The sequence below is a fragment of the Eleginops maclovinus genome, chromosome 6 (assembly GCF_036324505.1).
Source record: "Eleginops maclovinus isolate JMC-PN-2008 ecotype Puerto Natales chromosome 6, JC_Emac_rtc_rv5, whole genome shotgun sequence".
NCBI classification, from domain to species: domain Eukaryota; kingdom Metazoa; phylum Chordata; class Actinopteri; order Perciformes; family Eleginopidae; genus Eleginops; species Eleginops maclovinus.
In genome coordinates, this window is record NC_086354.1 from 15,257,330 (window position 1) to 15,275,425 (window position 18,096).

The 18,096-nt window shown below is 38.5% G+C and overlaps 1 long non-coding RNA gene across 4 annotated transcripts in view; it reads left to right on the top strand.

Annotated features, from left to right (window-relative positions):
• Positions 1 to 15,902, top strand: part of LOC134866318 (uncharacterized) — a 37,682-nt gene extending 21,780 nt beyond the window's left edge. The window contains exons 3-5 of one of the 4 annotated variants that reach the window (XR_010166033.1): positions 14,242 to 14,407; positions 14,874 to 14,942; positions 15,337 to 15,902. This is a non-coding gene — a long non-coding RNA (uncharacterized LOC134866318). Of the gene's footprint in view, positions 1 to 14,241 lie in introns of all 4 variants that reach the window. The other 3 variants (XR_010166031.1, XR_010166032.1, XR_010166030.1) reach the window with 3 other exon arrangements.
• Positions 15,903 to 18,096: the final 2,194 nt, after the last annotated feature.

Here is an 18,096-nt window from a genome sequence, read left to right on the forward strand (position 1 = left end):
TCAACAGCCTTTGAGTTGCCTGGAGACAGTGACAGGGTTATAAAGCATTAAGGAAGGAAATCAAGTCTCCCTGAACACAGAAAAAAAAAGAAAGAAGCTGCAGAGGTTCTGACTAAGCTGTGGGCGGTGGCTGCAGGGGCTTCAGGGCTGCTGAGGACAAACGGCAAAGGACCCTGAACAAGAGGTACAATTTGGGATCAATACGGGAAACATAATTGACAATCACCAAGGCGGTGACATTTAGATAAAGCCCATTCAATGCCATATCTGGACTTAAATCTTTAGGAAATAATTCCCTGTAAGATACTTCCGTTCGGCGAGTTGAAGGCTTAGAAATGACATTTCAAAGTGCCAAGCTATGCGGACCATTTCCTTTCTTAATTAGAGAGTGAATCACAGCAGTGTTTAATTATATGCAATGTCAAGCACTGTCAAGAGGTATATTTCTATTACTAATCTTATTCCTTTTTTTGCTCCTTCTGTCTTACTTTTCACTTCTTTTAACAAACACTCCACATCGTGACAGTTGAGTTGATGGGATTGTAGGGTTCTCTACTGCCTAGAGGCAAAAGTCTTCTGTAGTTTGCCATCCTTCTGCCTTTGGTGATTTCTGAGTTTGTTCATAATCAGGTCAGAATGACAGTTTGTTCAATACTTTTGGTTATAATCATTAACATATAATCATTAGAATGTGGCCACAAAGCAAGCAGTATATTCTCGATGAAAGCTTCCTGTGAAAACTGCAGACCGTGCAGAATGCTGCTGCCGGAGTTTTAACAAAAACTATAATGGGAGGTTAAACAACTTCTGTTTTGTGTTTCCTCACAGAGCTGCTAGCATGTCAGTAGACTTAGTCTTGTTTTGATTTATCTTTTAACTTCATGGAAAAGCTAACTGCTGATACAAATCCTTTGGGCATTTTCTTCATCACATTTCTCAAAGGCTGTCAGTCCTTGCTGCTGTAGGGCCTTTGCTCTGCTACAAATGTCTCGTCATTCTGTATTATATCTACAGTATGAGGGGGTGTTATTTAAAAATGTATTTCCTTCCTCCTCTAAATAGCTAATCTAGATATAAATATTTTATAGGTTACATTTTGATGATGACATATTGTCTGGAGAAAATGAAAACATTAAATCAGACGGGGAAGAATCTGATGATTGTATAGCCTTGTCTTTGGAAAGAATAACAAGGGAGAAATGCAGACATTAGGTAATTTGATTGGCGTCTATTTTGATGGCTGCTGAAGTGTCCAGGTGCCCTCTTATCTAATTCTCTGTTCGGCTGGGAAGGCTGCAGTCTATAATAGCCTCGTTATGGAAGCCTGTTAAATTCATTATGAAAGAAGGAAGCGGGAGCGACAAAGGGGGCAAGAGCTCAGTAGTTCTGACATTCTTCTGGCAGAGACTCTGCAGGGGGAATAGTGTTTCTCATTTTCATTAGATTTCATTAGATAACACCTCGATTTTCTCAAGCAGTTAAAAATATGAAATGCTATTTTGCACTTTTGCTTTGTCCTCTACCCACACAGCGCTGCTTCCAAGACTGTAGTTCTAGAAAAGGAAAAATATGTTTTTAAGATGTTGGGGGATGATTTCGATGTATCTATATTTACTACATGTAGCAAACTTTATTGCAAACTTTTACTCATGTATAAAACTTAGTTTATCATCCGGACGGAGCAAATGTTAAAATGATTTGATACAGCCGCCCACACTGTATCACTGAACACATGCCAAGGTCTGCAGCACCTCCTCAGTCGCTGAATAAATTATCATACTTTCAACCAGAGGAAGATGACACAGTGTCTTGCTTTAAGAAGAAAACATGTTGGATTAAGTTTGACAAGGAAAGCTCATATTGCTGTTTTTCTGAGCACTCTGGTCCTGTCAAACATACTGTACAGTTCTCAGTATTGATCCTGCTGAACATGTGTTTCCAGAAATCACACCGGAAAACCCGTAGCGACCTTATGTCACAACAAACCAATATAAACATCGCAGAGATGCATCAATGGTTGTTCATACTTTAACTCGTACCAATTCAAATGACATGTTCAAAATGTATCTATAAATTTAGCTTTTTCAACTGCATAATTATTTTTGACTTAGAAAAAGTTATTCTAAATGCCCTACATTTACCCGTTCTTACAATTATTGGATTTAGTAAGAAAGATAGGATTGTTTTTTTTGTGCAGTTTGTTCTAAGCTCACAAGTGATTGTTAACTACAAGGTGAACATCAATGTACGCAGAAAATAGGCCATGAATGAGTTGCAGTAATTGCACACTTCAGTGAGATGAGCAAAAGCCTCTGCTTAGGTATCAGGTTCAGTAACAGATGCAACAAAGTAAGTACTTAAACAGGAGAGTACATCTTCCCAGACACCAATGAGTGCAGAACCTACATGGGCACAAACAGACGTGACATGCAATAAAGACGAATAAGGATTTGGCATGTCACCAATTAGTGTCTATACGAGTAGATAGAAATGGCATGGGAACAACCAATACCAGATTACATAAGTATTCATCAATTTACTTCTATGTTTATACTATGAAGTTCAAGCTCTAATTTTCGCCTAGCACTGTCAATATGTATTTCTGGAAAAGGTGATATGGGTTATGTAGTCCCAGGCAGGTAATGTAGCAAACGTCAAAAGGCCAACTATGTCTCTCATCTGTTAGCATTGTTTGTGCATACCATGTCAAGTTTGCTGAACGCTAGGTGTGGTAATAACAGGATAATGGCTTATTGAATAAAGAACAGAAAAGCAGAGCATCTCCTCGAGCAGGTGACCTACTGGTCCGTCAAAAAATCAATCCTGCTGTTTGTCACCTGCATCACTCAATCATGTGGTGATTCCCTGACTTTTTATTTGCTTTTTAGAGTGTAAAATGTTTGTCAAAATATTAACTTAATTATTGTGCAAAACGTTGTTGTTACAGGTTGTGAACCCTCTATATCCATTGTGTCTGTTATACAGGACGTCGCTTTAAGAAACCTTTTCCCAAGAGAGTCATTCACCTACAAGACATGGCCTTTTGGTGGTCTTTCTGAGAGATAAGGGACCTTACCTCTTGATGAGGTAAACTGTGTTTAACAAAGGGATCTTTCTATGAATGCCATAACTCTGTAATGAGCTGGTTGAAGGAGAACACTTATTCAGTCAAGCTGAATAAAATACTTTAGTTATGGTAAAACTAACTTTCTATTGTTCTTTTATACATCCCATCTTCTGTCTTTTCAAAGTTCCAATTGAGCCATAAGTGCAAATTCTCTCAGATTTCCCTGACAAAAATGTAAACAGAATTCCTATTAAAGCGAGGCATAATTGATGATATAAATGTTGCGTTATGTGTTTGTCCTGCTGGAACTCATTATCCTTCAAACACCCCCCTCTCCTGGTTCCATTTCTTTATCTGTCTTTGCTGGCATTGCCTTCGCCCTGCTACTTTTGTCCTGTCTTGCAAAACCACACAACCTCTGCAGATTGTCGATCAATCAAGCTGTAGCACGCTTCATCATTTGGCCCCTTAAACTCAGCCTCCTCTACCTTCGCTCAAGCAATCAACTGATTGTTCTCCGTCCTCCTAAACCGCTCTTGAGTCACCCCACAGAGTTGGGCTAAAATGTCAACCAAATTAGCAGCCAGACCTGCGAGCATCACAAGCTCGCAGGATGACATGGAGCTAACAAATGTGGAAGATAAAATACAATGCTACACCGCTAGCCATCAACAAAGTTCCTGACAAGCTGCTAATTTGAAAAGGTCCGCCTGTTTGAAAGTCCAAACAAGTCCTCTGCTGCTTTTGACAGGAGCCGCCTCAATCACAGCCTTTGAATGAACCCTGGTGTCTTTTTTCTTTCTACGTTTATTCCCAGTTGGGGATTGTTTTCTGTGCCCCCTGCATATTATTTATCACGTATTGTTTTTCTCTGCTCCTTTGCTATGTTTACGCGGCAGGGAGCATCCCAAAAGGTAGAAGCGTACCGCAATGTCAGAGTTTGTCGACATCCAATATTTGCAACTTGGTACGAGTGTTCCTAACAAGTAAACATGTTGTAGTCGTGCATAATGATCAAAAAGGTTATCTTTCTAAAATTAGAAATATCCCTGCGAATAATATCAATGTCTTGCCGTTTTGGTTTTATTAAGATGAATAGGCCCAAGGGCAAAGCTAGAAGTCTCACATAGTCCTGATTATTTCAGAGAAAAATGTATATCTGATAAAATGATGAAGTCTTTCTCTTAGCTTAGTTTAGGGCTGTAAAAAGGAGTACTGATATATTTTCTTGCGATTTATCAATGGGGACCGATAAATACAGATTTGAATAATCTTAAAAAAAAAAGATGCACTCTAAGAATGACTCAGCTGAATTAAGAAATGGAGCAGCATTGTGTTTTTAATTCATTCTAGCCAGCAGGGACACATTTTCTTACTTGTTTATGATTGTGCCATAATTCTCCAAGGCCCTGTTCAACCCCCTCAATATGTCATGTTCAATCAGCAGTTTATGCCTTGAAAAAGATGTAGGCTGGTGCTTACCTAAGACAAATGGCACCTTTTTTACATCCTTAACTTACATCATCTAAGTTTGGCACACGAGGATGCTATTCCATGTTTTTCACTGCCGTAAACAAAATGATCCCACAGCATTTGTTCCCTGTTACAAAGTGTCAGACAATCTGTCCGATATCATGTTTCACACAAACAGCAATTTCAGTGACAGCCACTGCATGAAGATCGAAGCTGCTGTCCTGATTTTAGTACACAGTTTGCTGTTTATGCTCCTGCACAGCAAAGCAAGAGCTGTTCATGTTATGCGTTTGATCAAAAGCTGTTTGGGGCTTTACAACCAGACCACACCTATCATACCCATTGAAAGCACTGAAGTGTGTAAAAGTGCTCACTGCACAACACACTAGTAGCAAATAAAAGCTAAGAAAATAAATCAGTGATGTTGTGGTGTTATCATCTTTTAATATTTTTTTTATAATAATATTTATGCTTATGGAAGAGGTAACAAATGTGTCCATTTAGGTGACTAGATAGCTGATATAATGCATTGTATGGAGAAGCTGTAGACCCACAATCTCAAGGCTGGCTGAACTCGGCAGTCTTTCAGCATTAAGAAAAAAGCCCACGTCCCATTTATTTATGTAACACCTTTCAAAAGCAGAAACCATAAAGTGCTTCACAAAAAACAGTTAATAAAACATTGACAATGAGCTGCAATGCATCACTAAATATTAAACAATGTGTACAAGTAATGCTGCAGTGGGTTGTGTGGGTTGTTGTAGAAATGTACCATGTGCATGGTACTGTGTTTCGTCCTAAATTAAATGTATTGAAAGTAATGAATTATTCTAAAGGAGGAAAAAAAATTAAAATATAGCATCTCTTACTCTTACAACTGGTCATTGAGTTGTCAGCACAATTTTGTGCTTGGGGCAAACGCAGTTCAATTGAAATGATGCAAGAAAGAGCAACACTGTTTTCATTATTATACTAACTGCTGATACCTAATCTACTGTGTTGAGGTACTGTGATTCCCTACAAATAGTTCCCACTCAAGAGTACCTAATTAGTAATCACTACAAGTGCTGATAAAATAAAAAACGATAATCTGCAGAATACCTTTCATTCTTTCCGCTTTTTTTTTTTACAGAATTGAAGCTGGGGCTTTCTACAAAGTGCTGCTATTTAAATCAATACATCCCTCATTACAAAATGATGAATATTTCATCAGCAACGCTATTACTTCAAATGAATAATTTAACTGTGTTATATCAGTGAGGGTTGGGGGTTCAGTTGGTACCCTGGTCCCTCAGCTTTTAAACCCAACCACTCATTATGAAGCTCTTTAAAACGCTGCATAACTCCGCAAAAAGGTCCATGATTAGGTTCACAGATTGTTCTCTGTGAAAATGCCAGGGTCACAGTTCACACCACTGACAGTAAAGGTATCCTCAGCTCCAATTAGCCATGATATATACATTGTATTGAGAGCATTTGTCTTTATTATAACGAGCTGCATTTATGGGTAATTCCCATATGGATGTATGGCTTTTGTGCGGATTATAAATACCAAAACCCTTTATGACCTAAAGCAGTAATCTGTCAAATATTCAAAGGACTAGTATGAATAATACTGATTCCACTGGAAACATTTCAGTGCAAACTTGTTGTTAATTTCTTTGCTGCTTCAGACAAACAACAATAATTTCTTGAGGATTTTGTGCAAACAATTACAGAAATAGTACAATGATTTGACTTGCTGCTGACACATCTAAATGAAACAAAGAACAGCTGTAACAATCAATTATTTTGATAAGAGATCTGATCCGATTATTCTGATTTTTTTTATCTTATCAGATAAAAATCATTTTAAACAGTTTCACTGATTGGGTGTCCTTCCCAAAAAAATGAAATTGGTCGAGTGTTCAAGTGACCTTTACATCCTCTTGTCGCCATGTGGATAATTACTTTTTCGGTCGGAAAGTAAAAGTAGCCTGATGTTGCCATAATGCTGCAAAAAAAGCCTTTGATGCCCTTTTTCCACCAAACCAGATCCGGTTCAAGATCCGATCTTTTGATTTTCTGGCGCTTTTCTGGTTCTAGCCTGTAGCACCCCTTGTGTTTCCACCGCTCAGAGGCCGAGTGGAGCTCAAGTGGAGCTGTGTCGTTGTGTCATCGCTTGCATCATGACGTAACCGTTTACGTGCCCTCTTATGACTGACTCATATTCACTGTCTGACTGTCACACGAGCAGCTGATGCATCGCCATGAACCTATATTGATCAGGTTAATCTCCCCCCTCCGAAGTAAGCGTGACGTTTGTATTGGATCTTGCATCTTGCTGGGCAGCTGAGTGGTGCCAGAAAGATCCGGTTTTTCGGCGCTTAAAGCTGGCGCCGCTGCGGTGGAAACACGAAAATCCAGATCTTTATCGGCTCCGGCTCCAGCTCCAGCTCAGCTCCGGTTTGGTGGAAAAGCGGCAGGAGAAGAGGGGGCTTTCGTAAGGTGGATGGTTCCTCAAAGCGTTATTTTGATTTGAAAGACAGTTTTTGGTATCGTGTTTTCAACCATTTCTTTTAATTATTACCACAATCAATCCTAACCATAACCAAGTAGTGTTTATGCCTAAAGCAAACTTAACCAAAGCTAAGGCAAATCAGAAAGCAGTCACATTGAATCTTCCTGTTACTTCTTTCGGTTCTGCCCTCTTCCTGCCCTTACTTAATTTCCAGCTTATAATGTCAGCTCATGTGCTGAAGGAAAAATGAAAATTTAAAGCAGAACAATTTAAATGGAAGATTTTAAATGGAAATCTCTGAGTAATCGTCTAAGCCTAACACACGGTACCGGTGCAGTACCAAGGCCAATTCTGCTCCCATAAACATCGACTGAGCGCGGTAATGCTGCAAAAAGAAAATCTTTATTATCTGTGACATCAAATTCACTATCATACATTAAATATTAAGTGAGTATATTTTAACCTTCTGGATTTCCACGGGGGAAAGGGATGAATCCATTTACCCCCTCTGAACTTCATCAAAATGGAGATAAGACTTCTTTCAAGTGTTGAGCTGTGCTGGGTATTAAGTAACACAAGGTCAAATTCAGTGTTCATGTAAGATTATGGGAATGTCCGTCTTTTCCCTGCCTCTGAACTCTGTAGTTAGGAACACTGACACAGAGAGGACACTGGTTAAGTATGTCACACACAGATTGTATGTGGTGATTGATTGTATGAGAAGCACCTATGTCAGTCACATGCCTGCTCATTTGTAGTCTTTCACTCAGACAGGTTATCATTTCTGTGTAATTGCTTTCTATTAGCATGAATTGCTCTTCTGAAGCTCGAGTATGTAATGACATATTGTGAATGCAGATAATGCAGCATGGGCATCAAAAGCTCTGCAATCTTCTCCTTCAACAGGCTGTACCGCCGCTCTGCAAATACTTCATTTATCGACCTAAATCACGAGTATCAAAGGACACAAATCTAAAACATCTGCATTTATACAGTAACTTTATCCTCTTGGGCAGAATGTAGGCTGAGGTAGACAAATAGCTGCCTCATTTTCAAGCATGAAAAGACATTTCTAATTCATGCAGTATTTGAATAGCATGTGGCCATGATGTTAATGTTGTGACATTCTAAGTATTAAATCGTTGACTTCTCTCTCTGAGGTTCTTCTCTTCTCGGGCTGATTACATTTTTGCCCTAGTATTATTAAACGAATAATAAAAACTACCAGGTGTGTTCATGCTTTTTTAAATTGTAATTTTGAACATTTGCACCATTTATGCTATACAGTAAAGTTCAGTTTTATGACTGTTTGTTTTACGTGAAACAAATGTTTATTTTCTTAGCATTGAGTATTGACTTGAAAGGCTCTAAAGTAGGATGTAAAAAGTCAGTAGTTTTTCGTCTTTGTAAAAGAAAAAAACAGCGACTGTGATGGGCTTCTAGGTTTTCAAAGCACAAAAAAAGCATCAAAAGGTCAAAGCAACGGATCAAACCTCGCCTGCAGCCTTATACATTTCTCCAATATCCATCTCTAAGCTCTGTATGTCATCATGATGAATAATGAGGATACAGCTTTTATTGGCTGGTTTACAGTAAAACCAGTTAATACTGTTTCCCATCAACTATATTTGATCAGAAAAGCTGTCATAGCTTTTGCAAATAATGGCTAAATGATTATGTTGCATAAAAAACATTCAGCATGTGTGCAGAGATCACTTAATTTACATAACTGCTGAGCTTTGTAAGCTTTTAATATAATTTACCTCAGACATAATTTCTTAATGCAAAAGGGCTCCATAACTTCTGACTCTGGACCGCAAGCCTACTTCATGCATGTGAAAAAAGATAGACCCTAAATCTTAACAAAGTGGCCACAATTTATAAAAAATAAAATAAAAAGCCATGTCATTTTCCCCGTCTGTGTCTGCCAAGCAGTTCAGACCCTGAACTTTTGAGCATCTAAACCAATATATTTAGCATTGCCGGCAAATCTCTTTAGCAGCAAGCCATTCATATCCTCTCTAACAGTATGTCCTCCTGGACAGCGCTGATAGCGATGGCGGAAGTAACTTATCTGGATCTATCTCTCTCCGGACTCTCCACTATCGCTCCATCCGCTGTCCGAGAGACGTACTGAATGACAAACTGTACTGTTCTCTGTGGATCAATGGCTCATAAGTATAAACCAATTTCCTTTACAAACGGCACTCTGGGAAATAAACAGACACACTGCCTCAGGAGCCTAACACTGTGTGAGCTGCGACAGCCCATTATTCATTTTAATGTTGTGGAACTTTGGCAGAACCACCAAACTTCAAAGATTAGGTAAAAAAGTAAATTTAACTAAAGTGCAACTCAAGTCAAAATAAGGTTGAATGTGAAACCCATCAAAGGAAAACCTTATAATGCAATAACTCCTTTTTACAGATGATGTCACAAGATTTAAGATTCAAAGATTGACTGTCATATCATATACACAACTACAGTGTAGTGGTGCAATGAATTAAAACATTGGTCTCCTCTCTGTACATCGTCTTGGTTGTGCCGATGGTTGTGTCCTCAGCAAACTTCACGGTGGTGTTGGAGCTTTGTGTGGCCACACAGTTGTGTGTGAACAGGCAGTAGAGGAGAGGGCTGAGCATGCAGCCTTGAGGGGCCCCGTTCGTCTATGCTATATTGTATATTAGAGTTGGCGTGGTCGGCTCGCATATTGCGGACAAAGTTAAAAGCACACAACCAAATAAAAACAAACACTGAAATAAAATGAACAAAAGGTGGAGAGGAGCCAAAGCCATGGCAGCCATCCACACCGGCGCAATCTTTTCAAGGCAAGGCAAGACAATGTGGTCCTACATTCACAACATGTATTAAGAGTTGTGTGCATCACTCATACTAACTTTTTTGTAAATGTATTTGAAATTGATGATTTTCCAGGAATCCATAGGTCTCCATTCATATCTCTATAGCATGTACTGATGCTCAATGATATTGAAATGTCATGAATATCAACAGAAAAGCTCTTTGTAATAGTTTGTTTACATGTAACCTAAGGTAATATCATTTTTTTGTTGCCCATTTAGAGGAATGCTATTGTATTTCTGCAACAACAGAAGAGGTATTTATAAATGAATTCCCCTACAGGACGGAATTAATGTTCTCTGTAATTAGGTGTAACAACAATGTTGTTGTGTTCAAGAACACTCCGACATTTCAGATTTCTGGATCTACTGCTTTTAACACAAACCCAGAACACAACTACATTCATGTCTTCCTCTTCACAGTAGTTTATTTGTTCAGCCTTTTGAGTTGTACTTTTTGACAATATATTTCATCAGTGTAATGCTCTCCATCTGTCACAACCTGTTATGGAGTATTGAAGAGTCCTTGAATGCATATCCAAAGAAAGCTTTGAAAATGGTCCCTCTCTGCAGCTGCAAAACACTATCAGTGTTTGTGCAGATTCATCTTATTCATACCAAAAGCACAATATAAAATCAACATGAGGCTATCCACTACAATGCTGTAGGAGATAATTTGCTGTCTGAGTTCTACAGGCTCTTAAATTCAGTTTAGCCCTTACTGGATTTCTACTGAATATATTTGCATCATTCAAAAGTAAGTTCCTGAGTGAAAATAGTGAATAAAACCAATAGTTAAATGATATACAGTAGCAATTAGATAACCCTATTCAACACTTTTTGAGTAAATACAATAATAGCAGATAACAGAAAAACAAATTTGTCAGTAGTGAAAATGTAAAGGTAAGAGGCAGAATGGTGCTTGATATGGTTTGTTTTTTCCTTTTTGTTTCCTTTAAGAGAAAGAGAGGTTTGGTTTGGCTCTGCCGCACTGTTTCTTTCTATGTCATCAGAATAGACAGCTGGTGGATGTAATTGGTGTTGGGGGTTTTAGGAAGTTTTTTTATGGCCAGATTTTGCATTGCCAAGAAACGTTTCTGTTGGGAGGACATTAAAAGGACTGTATTTTCCTATTCCTTTAAATAAATGTATATATTTGAAATCCTTGCATTTTTTACATAACAAACACATCAGCTCGAGTACCGAAATCAAAGGTTCAAACCAAATGATGAGTTTTAAGCAAGTGAGTACATTGCATATACGTACATGTCCTGGGATAAACCATTTGCAGCACTTCCATACTAATTTACACAACATGCATACACCAATGCATACATTATACAAATAAAGTTATTGAAATACATACATACATACATACAAACATACATATTGTATACAAAATGTTAACAAAGCAACAGAGCTGAATTATGTCTCTAAGAGGTAGTTTGTATAGCCAGCTTTTCTTTTAACTTGGTGCTTAAAAAGTACAGGGTAAATTAACTTTAAATGGAAGCGGGTATATTCAAAATAGAATTAAACAACTTTCGTCTGGCTGATTGTTTTGTTTTCATACTTAAATTACCTCCTTACTGATTAACAGCTGCCTCTGTTCTTAAACAACCACCAACGCAAACCAAACAGCTATTTTCATGCTTAATGCTTCTTTTTTTTTTTCAACCAATAATAAAATATGCAACTGCCGATGCCAACGTTGGATTTATTATTAATTATACATAAAAATGTGATCTTTTTTCAAAACTTCATTACCTTGTGATCAGTGGCGGTTTTGGGCATTTCGTGGGGGGCAGCACGAGTGAGCACTTTAAAAAAAAAAAAAAAGTCATCTGGGCCGCGAAGCGGTTTATCTATCATCATATCACTGTGTGGGGAATTGGCAAATTGGCGTCCCCTGCATCTGCAGGCGCCCCTGCTTGCTGAGAATGTGCCGTGCACAGAAGCTGTGTGAGAAGGGGAAAGGGGAGGGGTCGCGGCCGTGGTTGACAGTTCACCTCTGGGTCTCCCAAATGGAATGGACAAGGGGGGGAACGGGGGATCCACTGTATAGAGCAATGTCACTGTCACACCTCGACTTTCTTCCAAATAACGCACATTTCATTCATCATATTATAATTACAGGCCTATAATTCCTACACGTTTTTGTTTGTCTGAATTGTGTGCATTGATTGATTCTTGAAAAGTAAGTTTGTCTTTCAGTTACATTACATTGTTATAATAATGTAGATATATCATTTTTTTGCTTCGAATTGGTTGAATCTACTCCTACCTTTAGCAAGGTATATAATGTACAGCTCTCGAAAAAATCAAGAGACCACTCCAAAAAAAAATCTCTACATGTATTGCAGCCATTCTATTCTAGTGTCTGTTCAATTCCATCACAGATAAATGTTGTCAATAGTTAATAGAATAAAAAATGCTCATTTTACTGTTAAATAGTAAAAGCAGAGAAACTGATAATGCTGCAGTGGTCTCTTAATTTTTTCCAGAGCTGTATTATCAACAGTAAGGACTCATCTAAGCTGGTGTTAGACTCAAAGACATATGTAAAGCTGACCATATGGGTATTCCTTTATTGTGTGTTTCCCAGTCTCTCCCAGATTTTAGACACCTGCCTACTGTTGGTTTTTACAGAAGCATTTTGGGCCCCTTTTCTCTTTCAACGCTACTTCAGTGAATCCCTCCAGTTCTGAACAGTTGTTGATTGCTTTTACAGCATTTGAGTTCTCTTGATGGTCTTCATCCTTTTTAGAAAAACAAAATTATCAACAACCAAAATCCCTGCCTTGACTAAATGAAACCTCTTCAGTCGGATATAGAGGATAACTTAACGTTATATCATGAAGTGACAGTGTTTTCAATTACTCATGCATTATGTTCGGTGTCCCTGGAGTTGAAAATATTGCTGTATTTGAAATCATACATTGCAAACATTTTTCAGTGTCATGCATTGTCTGCTTTCTCTGGATGCCTATTACTTGAATAGAAACACTTCTCATTTTCCTTCTGCTATCAGATGATAGTTATCATTCTAACTATATAAACACGTCAGCGTAAACCATCCACTTTTTTCCCCCAGGACTTTATGATCAGAAGTTGACCCCTGTGGTGGGAAACTTTTAGAAACCTTAAAGAAAAAATGATTGAAGACTGAGTACTTCAGCTACTCATCCCTGCATCTCTGCACACAGCACGATGGCCGAATGAGGAGATTCTCTGCCTTACAGATCACAGCATATTCAAAATATCAAAAGGTCTGCCGAACTGGACTTGAAGTTTGGTTTTAATGTATGCTCATTGAGAAGTTTTCAATAGCTCTATACCACTTGTTCTTAGAACTGACTAAACTGGGACTGTCAACACCATTCTGATAAAGTGGCCTTTACAAAGACTTTTTGGATTTTGAAGTTCAGTTGTATAGGTACTTATCTGTAGTCAGTTTATAACCTACAGTAGAACGAGGTTAGCTCTCCTAAATTTGGAGAAGCAGACAGGATTACAGGCACCGAAGCTAAGCGGTGTACTGCTGTTAAAGGGGGCTGCAGCAAAAAGTAAGTGAGCCATCTGAAAAAAAATCAAAAGCATTTTAAGAGTACTCTATATTTGAAATATCTTACTGCTTTATCTTGACGTCACACAGCCCCTTCCAATGTGGAACTGAGGCTGAGATCTATGTTCTTTTCAAAGCCACCAGATTACCTCATTATAAACAGTTTTATTACCCTGCAGAGTCACTGGTCAGCGTCTGCCCCGATTGATTAGTTTGCTGTGTTATTGTTTTCCTTTTTTCCTTTTACATCAATCAATTCCTAAATATTTGCCCTTTGCACACAGCCATTTTGACTTGTCACGGATGGAAAATAAAAGATTTAACCATGCATATAAACAATGATATTTACCACCAGTAATAGTGCACCAAAGTCCTGTGTGCTGCTTAACAATGTAATTGCCCTTTATTTTATAAATGACTCATAAATGGTAATTGGCTAGAGAAAGGAGGGATGAAAACAGAAAGTAAGATACATATCAAAAACCTGATACAAACAGTGCATTTCTATGAAAATGTTCTAGGTTATAAAACACATTTCTAGACTGCAACAGGGACATGAGGGGACACTAGTTCACACAAAACACGGAGGGGGTTTTCATATCTTGTAAGAGCCATTTTCTCTGAACCTCCCACTTAATGCTTTGACACCGTTATCCATGTAAATGCTCAGCGCAGTGCTTATGAATACTGAGAGCTCTATTTTGCACATGGATTGTCAGAGTGGTTGGAGATCATTTAATTCTTAGGAGATGGTGTTTAACACATGCATTCATTCCAGGTTATCCACCTCTTTGATGCCAGCTGAAGGGGAGCGAGCAAAACAGGAACAGGGAAAGATGGAGTGCAACGGAGATGAGGGGATGGGGATGGAAAGACGGAAGAAAGTAATACAAAGAGACATGCGTGGATGAAAGAAGCAAATCCCTCATAACCATGAATTATCGGTGTGTGGCAATGTGCGAGAAAGAGTCTTCATCACCACTGTTGATATACGCACAACCTCATTCGAAAGCACAAAGAGCACTTTGCACGGGCAGACATTATCAACCGTACTCTTAACTCAACAAAGACTGGAATGAAAAGAAGCAACCACGTATTGTACAATAAAAGCTGCCAGTAATTACGTTCCAATTTTCACTTTAACAACACTGTACTTCATTGACATCATGTTCAATTAAAACTGCATTTCTGCTCGCAGTGAATGTAGAATGTATTTGAATAGCTGAATACATAATGCACAAATACAAACATCTGTAAGGAGAGATATTGTTATGAAGTTCTACATTGTTTGGATAAGGATAAAAACATTGGCAGATGAGAGATGCAATGGTGGCCTTGCATTATAATTATAAGATGTAAGCACTTAAAGGACAATTGAGACAGCCATTATCCTCCTTGTTATGCTTTCAGCCAATCTCGTACTGCGTGGAGATATTTTCATCCCTTCACCAATGATGATATGCCAACACCTTCCTTTGGGTAAATATCTCATTGTTTTTAAAGGTCATGTCCCAAATACCGATTCATAGCGCATGCAAAAGGGCAGATGTTCTTCAATCAAACCCCAGCTAAGGTCATTTGCACAGAGAAAAATCCATCTCTACACTGTATCTGTTATCTATAATCTTCTAACCATCCGTGCATCTTATCTGTTTTCCATCTGTGTGGATTAGCGCCTATCAGCAGGGCAAAGGGTGATTTCAGTGAAGCTCTTGAGTTATGCTTTCAATACAGTATACTGCGATACATTTACTGTAATTTGTTTCTTGCACTAGATCTACTTCAATTGAATTTGAATTAATATGCTCAATAATATCAATGTCAAGAAACAATATGTGTTTATGTTAACATGCTGATATGCATTCCCCTGTAGCAATATGTGCATTCCTGCAAGGTAAACTCATCCACATGCTCAGCTCCTCTTCAGCTCTACTGAAAGCTGCACACACAGACGGGAAAGGCTGACGGGGCTCCACTCAAACTGTCAAACTGCATCTTCAACTTAAATGGTGTTTTTACTTCAGTTAGTGCTGTTTTGCTTTTGAAATGACACTTTGGAGCTGAATCATAGATTTAAATATTCAGCCTTCACATTTAGTCACTTGTTTATGAAAAAGGGTTTGTGAGGGAGTTGTTTTGAAAAGATATTCATGAATAATGCACAGAAGAAGATGTGTCAGAAAGAGAGCTGTATAATCTCAATGCAGAAGCACGAGTGATTTGAATTATAAACAATTTCACTTTACAGTCTTGTACAGTGTTCTTAAAAATAAAAAATAGTAACCACTGTTTACTCAGTCCCGCCTTCACTCTCGCTGCTCTTGTCAATCTTTTCATTCCAGCGAGTTTACAGTAATAATGTTGACAGATAAGTCACTTAAAACTAAAAAATTGTCACTTGAAGTCGGACAGATGGAACAAAAATAATTGTGTTGTTAATAATAGGTCTATATGTTATTGAATGTATTTCTGTGACTAGCTGTCTATTAACCATGATTAAATCTAAAGCCAAACTGTTGAAATAACATATGCTATAAAACGGTAATTTTCACAAAATATGAAACCAAGATGGAACTCTGTAGTTCTAGTTCTCTATAAAACAACAAATGGCTGTCTCTCAATTAAAATGTCTATTGATGGCCGTTGTATAGCTCAGTTGGTAGAGCTGACGGACCATGTACTGGGGTTTGGTCCCCAAGCAGATGACACGGCTCAAATCCGGCTTGGGACCATGTGCTGCGTGTCATCCCCTCTGTCTCCCCCTTTCATATCCATCTCTCTATTAAAGGCACTGTTTGCCCAGAAAAATCTTCTTTTTTTTTTAAATGTCTATTGACAATGCAAGAGACACTGACTCTATAGAGAATCTATAGGGTCAAATTCTCTATAGAGTCTGTGAAAAATTGCAATTTTCACAGAACGTTGTCTGTGAAAATTGCAATTTTTCCACCCGTCCTTGTTGTGGAACTCAAATCTCAGCCTAAAATGCCATAAAATATTAAGAAATGGTTTTATCATAACTTCAAAAAAGTTGCCCCTAGCCTGGTTTAGATTTTGGCTTTTGCTATGTTGCTTTTTAGCCTCGAATGACTCGCATAAAGTAATTTACATTTATATAAATATATATGTTTGCTCAAAGTTTAAGTGTCACAGTAAGAACTAGGCCACTCAGAGTATTACCTTAATACTGGGGAAGGGACTGAACAAATGTATGATGGATGTCTTTGTAAATAAACAATAGTATTTTACCGGTGAACATGCACTTTCAATGTCATACTTTTTAATCTGAATCAAGGGATGAGGTATTTTGGCTCTTGCAAAATAAATTAACATCAGTTGCTCTAAGTTCTCACATTTTCTAACGGAAGCTCCAGAGCGTCCAATGCTTCTCATTTCCAAGGGTTGTGTAAATTAACAAAAAGATATTAAAAATGAATTTGTAGTGCACCTTTTTATTCAGAAACCTATTTATATTTTACAAGAGCACTTTGACCAACAGCAGTCCTTATAAATCAAATTACCCAGTGTCCTTGAATGATGATGGTACTTCAGAGCAGGGGAAGTGTAAAAACTGCCAGTGAGTGTTAGCGTGTAGCTAATATTTGTTTGGAAAGAGAAACACCATGCTGGAAATTTTAGAAGAGAAAATGCAGTTTCCTTTCATCAGATGCACTTTATCTGCATGCAATAGTGCCTGCAATAGTGCCTGCAGGGAATAAGAGGGTGATACGGGACTCGGGGAGCAGGAGAAAGCGGTGGCGGTGCTAGTATCATCATGGCTGGCCTGTCACTACGTGTGGACAAACTGTGTGGGGATGATGGGGGACAAAGGAGGCGATTAGTTGGACAGAGCACTCGTAATACACTCTCCGGGGAGCAGTAAGTCAGGCTGCTCAATGCTGCAGCCAGGTTCACTGAGCAATTAAGAGCCGGGAGAGTCAAAGTGGCTTAGCCTGATGCTCTGCAGCTCTGCAGCTCTGCGCCAGTGTTGAGAGCAGAGGGTCACTTTCAACCCCTATCAGTCCACCTGTGTGTCTTAATGCACCTATCCACACTGGCTACAAGAGCAGAGAACAGAGCCAAAATGACAAGTAGGGCCAAAGCCGTACATGGGAAGAATTATTCTCCCCTTTCCCCATAATTGTATCTGACACATCCTTTGGCTTCCCTCCCAGATCACAAGCAATATATATATTTTTCTTTATACCCTTGTTATCCTTGACTCCTTAATGAATTATTTATAGTGGGGGAGAGCGTAGTGGTAGGGAGCATTTCCCTGGGAGTAAACATACCAATAAAAGGAAATATGACTGCAGTAAAATAATATGAAAGGCATCATTTGCCCTTTTACCAAAATGGGTTTCAAAGTACTATGGGATATGCACCAGTTTTGAACTTCCAACTCTTTAACGAATATTGTTCTTTAAAAAGAAATTGTAGAAACGTTTGTCTGACTCCATGGAGGTAGACTCTGGGTATAGGCCTGTCATTTGCTAGCACTCTCCCCCTGTTCCTCCTTTCTATCTGTGCTATCTATTTTGCAAGGGCACCACCAATGCATTTTTAACTTAGTGCTGCCCAAGACGATACTGTTTCATTTAAAGTAATACAAACAAGCCAGAGTGTTTTTTCC